Genomic DNA, 8763 nt, shown 5'->3' on the forward strand with positions numbered 1-8763 from the left:
CATGCACCTAGGACGTTGATGGGCCGCATGGCTGGCACAGGAACAGAAGAATTTCAGGATTTCCATAGTTACTGTTTACTCACCATCCCTGGCCCTGCACAAAGCACAAATCATGAGGAACTGCGGGTGAAAGCCAGAAACTTTAATATAGAATTAAATTATGGCTAGCAAGAAACAAGAATCAGAAGTTTGGCAATTAGTTCATCTTACATAATCTCCTCAAAGTCCAGCTGCTTAGCAGAATTATCCAAAGTAAACTCCTTCTTCTTCTTAAAAAAAAAGAATTCTTTTTAAAAATAACCAAAAATAATCCCTGTGTACAGACTTTGTTCCTAATTGGACTTGCCTGTTTATTTTCACCCAAATAAAACTCTACTGAGTGAGAGGTTTGTCTTGGACACAGTTGTGAATTATGTACTTTTCTGTCATACATTTCAACTTATAACACTATGTCACTCATTAAAAAATAGGCATTTGCCCTGTGACGTAAGTCCTGGATGTAATAACAAAATCAACATATTCTATTGCATAGAGGATGTGCAAATAGGAAGGAAAAAGATTCTAAGTAAATAATTTTTTTTTAAAGGCAAGTGGGGACAAAAGCAATGAGAGAAATCTCAGACGCATTATTTCCACTGCCCTGAACTGGCTTAGATTATATTACTCTACATCTTAGACTGACAAGAGGCTGGTGAACCTTGAAAGACCCAGGGCTTCTTTTAGCTTTGAATTTCAATTTGGAAGTGAAATCTGACACTGAGCAAGTTTCACCTGGTTTCGGGTTTCACTGGAAAAGAGGGACGTGGCTGAGGAAACGCAGGTAGCTGTCAGGAGACAATTACAGCGAGAAGGGCGAGATTGTGAGCAGCTTCCCATTGCAAGCAGCCCGGCACTGCCAGGTGAGGAGCATCCCCAGCACTGAGCACACACTGCCAGGTGAGGAGCATCCCATCCCCAGCTCTGGGCACACACTGCCAGGTGAGGAGCATCCCCAGCACTGAGCACACACTGCCAGGTGAGGAACATCCCCAGCTCTGGGCACACACTGCCAGGTGAGGACATCCAGCACGACACACTGCCAGGGACATCCCAGCTCTGGCACACCTGCCAGGTGAGGAACATCCCATCCCCAGCACTGAGCACACACTGCCAGGTGAGGAGCATCCCCAGCACTGAGCACTCACTGCCAGGTGAGGAGCATCCCATCCCAGCACTGAGCACACACTGCCAGGTGAGGAACATCCCCAGCTCTGGGCACACCCTGCCAGGTGAGGAACATCCCCAGCTCTGGGCACACCCTGCCAGGTGAGGAGCATCCCATCCCCAGCACTGAGCACACACTGCCAGGTGAGGAGCATCCCCAGCACTGAGCACACACTGCCAGGTGAGGAGCATCCCATCCCAGCACTGAGCACACACTGCTGCTGTGTCTGCAGCAACCAGGCTCAGCAAAGAGGGCTCTGTGCTCTTTAGCCAAATGTGTCTCTCTGTGACCTTCCTAAATGGCAGGGAGGCAAACCACTTCATCCTGTGTCAGAAGGCACAGCCAGACTGGGCAGATTTTCCCACAAATATTGTCTGCCCTGGAGCCCCATTCAAAAAAGAATTACAGGATGATGAAGTATTTGTCCGCTGGTAAGATAAATGCACAACAGCTGGAATGGGAGACCTGGCACCAGAGGGCTTTTGCCAGCAGGCCAAGAAAAAGTGTGCAGAGCAAGTAGGAATGAAATTACATGCCTTGTCTGTCCACACTGTGCAAGAGTGTAGGGCCAACTAAGTGGAGTGACAGATCAGCAATTTGTCATTGTAAGGGAAGCAGTTTACAAAGAGCATCAAAATCCTTGAAAGATGTGTAACAGATTGATTGAATTCCCTGAATAATACTTTACCAGTTATAAAAACCAACAAAAACAACTGAGATTTAATTTTATACCCCCTTCCCTCAAAAAATCATTAAGCATTACAGCTGCGTCATTCCACCCTTCCCAATTACTGATTGTTATCAGCAGATTAAAATGCTTCCAGCTGAAAGACTAATTAACTGATTTCATGTTTTCTGCCTGTCCTGATCACAGGAAAAGTCCAGAGTCATGGGAAGCACAGCTACAAGTGATGGGAAGGATTACTGGCAAACCTGTGTGATTCCCAAAGAAAGAAAATGCATCCAGCTCTCTGTTCCACTCTTAAAGCCATGCACTCAAAAGCTGCAGTGCCTGTCCTCACGCTGATAGTGCTGCTTTGTCACAAGCTCTCCCTGCTCCCTGTCAAACACTTTATCTCTTCTCTTCATGTACAGATCTTATTCTCAGAAGAATTAAATTGTAAACATGGAGAAGGTTGGGAACAAGACCTGCTTTTGCACTGGCAGTTTATGGCAATTTATGCTGCAGCTTTTCAGGTAACGAATTTGTGTTTATTACTGTAGCCCTTTAGGAAGATACTCAAATCCCAGGGTCTCTGCACAACCAGCTACTATTAGTTTTATTTTACATTTTCCAACCATTTTCTGTATTTGACCTTGTGAAAATCTTAATCACTGAATCAGTCTAATGCAGAGATGATACAGGTAAATTTTTCCTACACTCTTCACTACCCACTGTAAATTATCTATGTGTTTTTAAAAATTATCTAAAACTGTCTAATTGGATAAGAGTTCAGAAATTCACACACGAACAAAACTCCTTTCTGGCAGACATAGCAATGTGTATGTTTTGGACTAACATCTAGTTGTCTGCATGCTCTATATGTGTATATATACACACACTCATCAGTCCACAACATGCTCAGCCTGCATAAGAATATCTTCCTGGTTTTAATTTTGAGGAATATGTTGTTTTATTTTTACTCTGGCTTCCTTTTCCTTTTTTTCCCTTTGTTTTTGAAAGTGTTGCACTTAGAACATAATCTTTTATGAAAAATGGGAAAGCTTCACAAAGGAACACTCTGGATTAAGTGAAATAAGCTTTTGATATGAATGAAGGTCTGGTGCTTTATATACTTTATGTCATGTAGCAGAAGGTCTGGTGAATGTGTGAAGACAAGCATATATTTTTGTAGTTTATATTGAAAAAGCCAGATTCTTCATATATATTGCAGAGCTTTCATTGAAAAAATACCAATATTGCATCAATACAGAATATGCTCCAAATCAATTATATACAACCTGTCCAAACATATATATATATATATATACAAACACATGTACCATATATATATATATATATATATATATACAAACACATGTACATGCATTCTTATGCATGAATAAAATAGATACTGGAACAATATTGATATATTAGCTTCAATATAATTGAGAAAAAAATCCTTAAAAAAAGAAACAGCACCAAAAAAAAAAAACAAAAAAAAATCTAAAAGCCACTAGGTCTATATATTGCCTGAAAAATAAATGTTATTTGCACTCCACTACAAGATGTCATCATGACTGTGGCACAGTACATAATGATAGAGTAACTCCGAGCTGTCATCAGAGATGATCCAAAATAAGCAGCACACTATAAATCCACAAATAGAAAAATTAGGGCTTTCACTTACTTTTCTTTTTCTCCATGGACCTAGCCTAAAATTGGGCTGAAATTACCTTTATCAGCATGTCTTTGAAACCTGACTTAAGCAGGTCAGTGGGAGTGAGGGGAAAGAGCAAGTGTCTCTTGCCATCCTTCACAGGCATCGCTCTGGGAAGCCAGCTATTTTCAACATGTGAGTGAAAACCAGGGAAAAGTTGAAAACCTTGAAACAACACATCTAGTTCCTAACATTGCATGATAGAGAGGCCACACAAGAGTTTCAAAGCTGGATTACAAGGTAGGTCCTTGCTCATTGTCAGCCTTGCACCCATCAGACCGACGAGGGTTCCACGGCCACACCGACCTTCACACTCCTCCTCCACTGCCATCAGCAGTCCCTGATATCTCACAGGCACCAGCCACATCCAAGCCACTTCTGGAAGTGGGATGGGAGAATTTTTGAATGCAAAATAACTCTTTTACTTTTACATCTATCTATCCATGCCAAGTGTTTTAAGTAGGAATGCTATGCTGAAATGAGCATTTACAAGGACCTGAGGCCAAAATGTCAGGGGGCAATTTTTACTGTTTGGTACGAGGTTGAATCCTGCTCATGATAAAATATGGTCCCTACCCTTAACTTCCACAAACTTCATGAGGAATTGAGTAACACATGCTGGAAAAAGTGGCAGTGTCTTCTAATGAGATCCTAATGGGAGCTATTTTCTGGAAACTGCATTTAAATTCGCCATAAATTAAGTTGTTGATAATACAAGGTATTTTCTTTTGTATGTAGTAAAAGAGTGAAAGGTTACAAATTTGATGGTTTCCAGCCAAGCAGTTCTTTTATACCTTTTCAGCTTTAAGGCTCCAGCTCTGCAGAGGCAAAGCATATGTTTAGCTTTATTGCATAGACTCCAATGTGGTTACTTACCATATCTAAAACTTAATCAATTAAACAAGGCTTTGCCTGGTTGAGATTAATTCCCACATATGTATTGTCTGGGACACAAAGTATAGTTTATTTTATGAGAAATGATTGCTATCTTAATTTGATGATTTAATTTTTAAAAATATTGACAGATGTGCTTTTCAGTAAATACAAAAATGCATCACAAGAATTTATTCTTCAGTTTTGGATTTTAGCCCTGCAAACATCAGCCATGCTACTTACATTTCCTGGTATAAGACAGGGAGGAATCAGATATAGAGCCTGAAAGCTTAATTTAGTTTTAGGGAGCGCATGTAACTGCCTGCAGCCATGGAGAAGTAAAACACTAAAGATGAAACTTTAGGGAGAGATCTTTTCAGCTGGATGCACTGTGGCTTCTTTATTGTTGCTTGTATTAAAAAAAAAACAAACGTATTCTTTCACTTCCTGTGATTTTTTTTAAACTCTTAGTGATGAAGCTATGCCTAGATATTCATGTTTCATTTTGACATAATTTGGCTGTTTATTTTCACCATGACTTCACTAGACTATTTTACCCTCCAAAACAAGGATGGTAACGTCAGCGGCTTTTGCTCACTCAAAAAGCAGTGGGAAGCCTGACAAAGGCAAAGAAAGATGCAAAGTGCATCCAACTGACTTCCTTGTCTGTCTGTCAAGTGTCAGTCCTGGCACTGGCATAGCCAGGCCACCAGCCTCCCAGAGGAAAGGCATGTTGCACGGTGACACCTGCAACAGGGCACGGTCACTGCCTCGGGGTGCTGTTAACCTGCACTAAAAACGGGAGGAGGAAAAGCAGGGAATCATGTCAGAGGAAAGGCAATGCCAGGGAAGCTCTTGGAGGGTGACACAAGTTAAAAAAGGGGTTGTGATAACCCTTAGAACTTTTAGGGCTCTTGTGCCTGCACAAGAAGGACCATTGGGGAACGCAGGTTTCAAAGGCAAGATTCATAGAATAATAGATTCGTAGAATTGTAGTATCATAAAATCGTAGAATGTTAAGGGGTTGGAATTGTCCTTAAAAATCATCTAGTCCCAACGCCTCTTTCCCCTGGCATGGGCAGGGACATCTCCCACTAGACCATGTTGCTCAAGGCCTTGTCCAACCTGGCCTTGAACACTTCCAGGATCAGGGCATCCACAACTTCCCTGGGCAACCTATAAAGCAAAGCAGGCTACAGATCTCCTTGGGAATAGTAAGAACAAGTATTTAATGGCCTGTGCCTACTGGAGGCTGGATTAGAGGATTGTCCTCAAGCCCCAGACAGCATCAGAAAGCTAAAAGAAGGTTCCTAGAAAGGCACATAACACAGTTATGGTGTCCTGTGTGTCCCAGCCCAATGTGGGCATGAAATCTTCCTCCAGGGCACAGCCTTACACCAGAGTCCATCACCAAACCATCTTCTCCTGGGGATCAAACCCCCAAGGAATTCCAAGCCAACAGCAACTGGGCTGTCCTGGTACCTTAACTCTGACATTCACAGGGAAGGGTGTTTCCCTGTCCAAAACTGCAGAATCAAACTCTTAACAACCAAAGTGCCTAGGTTTATAAACCTTGACTTTCAAAACACAATACAAGCAGGAACTCATAGAAATTGTAGATTACAACTGAAAATTGTAATATTTGTAAACAATAACAAAGGCCTATGAAGCATGGAAAAAAAAGATGCTTCCAGGAGAGAGGAGGAGGTTAGGAGAGTTGACAAGCAGAGAGAAAACAGCTCCCAAAATCTTTCAGCAGAAATTAAAAAAGCAAACAATAGTCTTTGATTTTTCTGGGATTTTGTCAAAAAATTATTTATTTGGGTTTTTGTTTTGGCATGACAAAAAATCCCCAACAACCTCACAACATTTCCAGCTTTCACTTTTTTCTTTCATGGAAACCTTTAAAAAAATTATGTGCATACACTTCTTATAAGAAAGAATTCAAGGGAGAACTTTGTCCATCTCTAGGGAGCATCCAGTAGATGTTTCATGTCCTTATTGCATAATGAAAAAGAATAAGTGCCAAATGTAATAACTAAGCCCTGATTTTTGCAGGCAAAATCTTTCTTGCCAAGTTTCACACTGGAACCAACTGCACCTCTCTCGTATATTTTCTTCTTGGGAATTTTTGCAAATTAGAAGAATGGAGTTTTCTTGCAAGTACCACCTGCTGGTTTTGTAGAAAACAGGAAAAACTCAAGTCTGACATATGACCTCCAAAAATTTTTCTTTTTATGAATAAAGCAGAAAGCACTTCTCCAGCCTCATCATGTCCCAAGCCAATATAATTCTCAAAAAATTAGAGCATTTTTTCTTGTAACTGAAAACACTCTTGGGGTTGATTCCACAGAAGCCACATTCAAGTGTTTGACAACTTTTGTCTCATACTTTCAGACAGAAGTCAAGAAAGAAGTAGTACTTTTTCTTAATTATTTTAATGTGCTATAGGAATCGATGTTTAAAAAATCCAATGCAATTACTTTTTTAAAAATGCTGGTGCAACTAACCAGTTGTAATAGTTAAGTTTTTTTAAAAATATTTGAAGACTGCTTAAGGTTTTTTCTTGATTAAAATGTATTATGTTAAAGTTTGGTTTAAATCTAGTTAAGTGCCTTCATTTCTGGCACTCTAAAGTGGCTGCCAGAGCTCACAGCTTCCTGTAAATTTTCCTGTGTATGGACACTGGCATCTGAAAGAAGAGCTGCAGTGTTTCTGCCTAGCATATTAATCACCTATGCTACTAGTAATTTATCTTTTCCAATGTCTACATAAAACAAATTAGTTGTAATGGCTACAAAAATAGCTATCAAGTATACAGCACTGTCCCACCCTGTGTTATTAAAGACTCATTTTAACAACAGGAGTGCAGATCCCGTTGGTCTCACCTGCTCAGCTATTAGTTTCAATTTGTCTCCCAACGCTTGCCAAGACGCTGGGGCGTGTGAGCAGTCCCAGAAGACCTCTTTGGAAAATCTCACTCCATTCCCACACCTGACAATATTTCACTGTACCTCAGGGTAATGTTAAACAATCTTTGCATTGTCCTATGCCATCTGTTCAACATTTTTCAGCATAACTGCTCCACACTGGCGTCTCACGCCTTGTAGCCAGTTTCTGTTATACCATACCATTCGTTTTTGTCATACTCTTTCCTTCCAATTCATTTCTTTTTCATCCCTGGCCAGCACTGAGTATCACCAAATGCACAGCATGACGCAGCCAGGAAGCTGAAGCAGCGGAGGGAGCGTTGCCTTGCCCTTTATTACTGCCAGGAGCAGAATATTCCCAGCTCCCTACGTCGGACAGCCGGCCGGCATCACTTCCAGAAGAGCCAGTGGGCACTGGGTGACAAATCTCACAGCTAACCATTGACTCAAATAAAGGCACTGCTGCTGCCAGCCCAGCAGGGACCATCCCAGCCTGGCTGTGTCCCATACAGGGGGGAGCACGTCCAGCTGTGTGGCACTTCCATGCAGCTGTGTGGCACTTCCATCCAGCTGGGTGGCACTTCCATCCAGCAGTCACAAGGCTAATGCCATGTTGGGCTGTAACCGGTGAGAGTCCCAGGGGCTTTGAGACAGCCATGGGCACCCCACTGCTGCCTGGCTGGGCCTTGGCTGGGGAGCACAGACCCACGCTCCCTCTTGGCCCCATTAACAGCTGGCTCAGGGTCTTTAGCCCTGCCCTCAAGCACCAATAAATTACATCAGCCTTCCTTGTCTGTAAAATGCATATCCTTATTTGGGAAATAGTTTGCAGCAGGCAGTGAGGCTTTTATGTAAGCGCTAAAACCATTACTATTGCACTTGCAGTGCTCAAATTTGTCTCACAACTTAAACTCAAATGTATTTTATTTAAAACCCCCAAGCACTTAGGCTTCCGTAAACAATAGTAGGGACTACTTTCCTTAATAATTCACACCTTCAAGTACTCAGCTGGTATCCTAAATCAATGCATATCCAGTACCTGATAAATAACAAGTTTTCATGTTAAGCTGAGATCAAAAAGCTTCTGGAAGAGATGGGAGTCCATTTGTTTCAAGAAAGCCCTAATGTTAATTTTAAAAGCCTGGAGTAACTCAGGATATTTACGTATTGTTTATTCAGGTATAGAACAAATCATAAATTAACTGAAAGGCCTGTTCAATTTGCCTCAACATCCTGAACTGAGATTTTTGAAATCCTGGCCATATCCCAAACAAATCAGTTACTTTTTTTTTTTTAGGGTTTGTTTAGTTTTGTTTTAATTTCTTTGCCTTCCCACACTGCTGCTCACTAAGCTGATGCCTGACCATCTCTATTT

General features: G+C 41.4%; 1 long non-coding RNA gene across 1 annotated transcript; it reads left to right on the forward strand.

Annotated features, from left to right (window-relative positions):
• The first annotated feature begins 2079 nt into the window (after positions 1-2079).
• Positions 2080-8374, forward strand: LOC135444979 (uncharacterized). The gene is made up of 3 exons (XR_010439402.1): positions 2080-2401; positions 3688-3825; positions 7647-8374. It is a non-coding gene; the product is annotated as an uncharacterized LOC135444979 (long non-coding RNA).
• The last annotated feature ends 389 nt before the right edge of the window (positions 8375-8763 follow it).

The sequence above is a fragment of the Zonotrichia leucophrys genome, chromosome 3 (assembly GCF_028769735.1).
Source record: "Zonotrichia leucophrys gambelii isolate GWCS_2022_RI chromosome 3, RI_Zleu_2.0, whole genome shotgun sequence".
NCBI lineage: Eukaryota > Metazoa > Chordata > Aves > Passeriformes > Passerellidae > Zonotrichia > Zonotrichia leucophrys.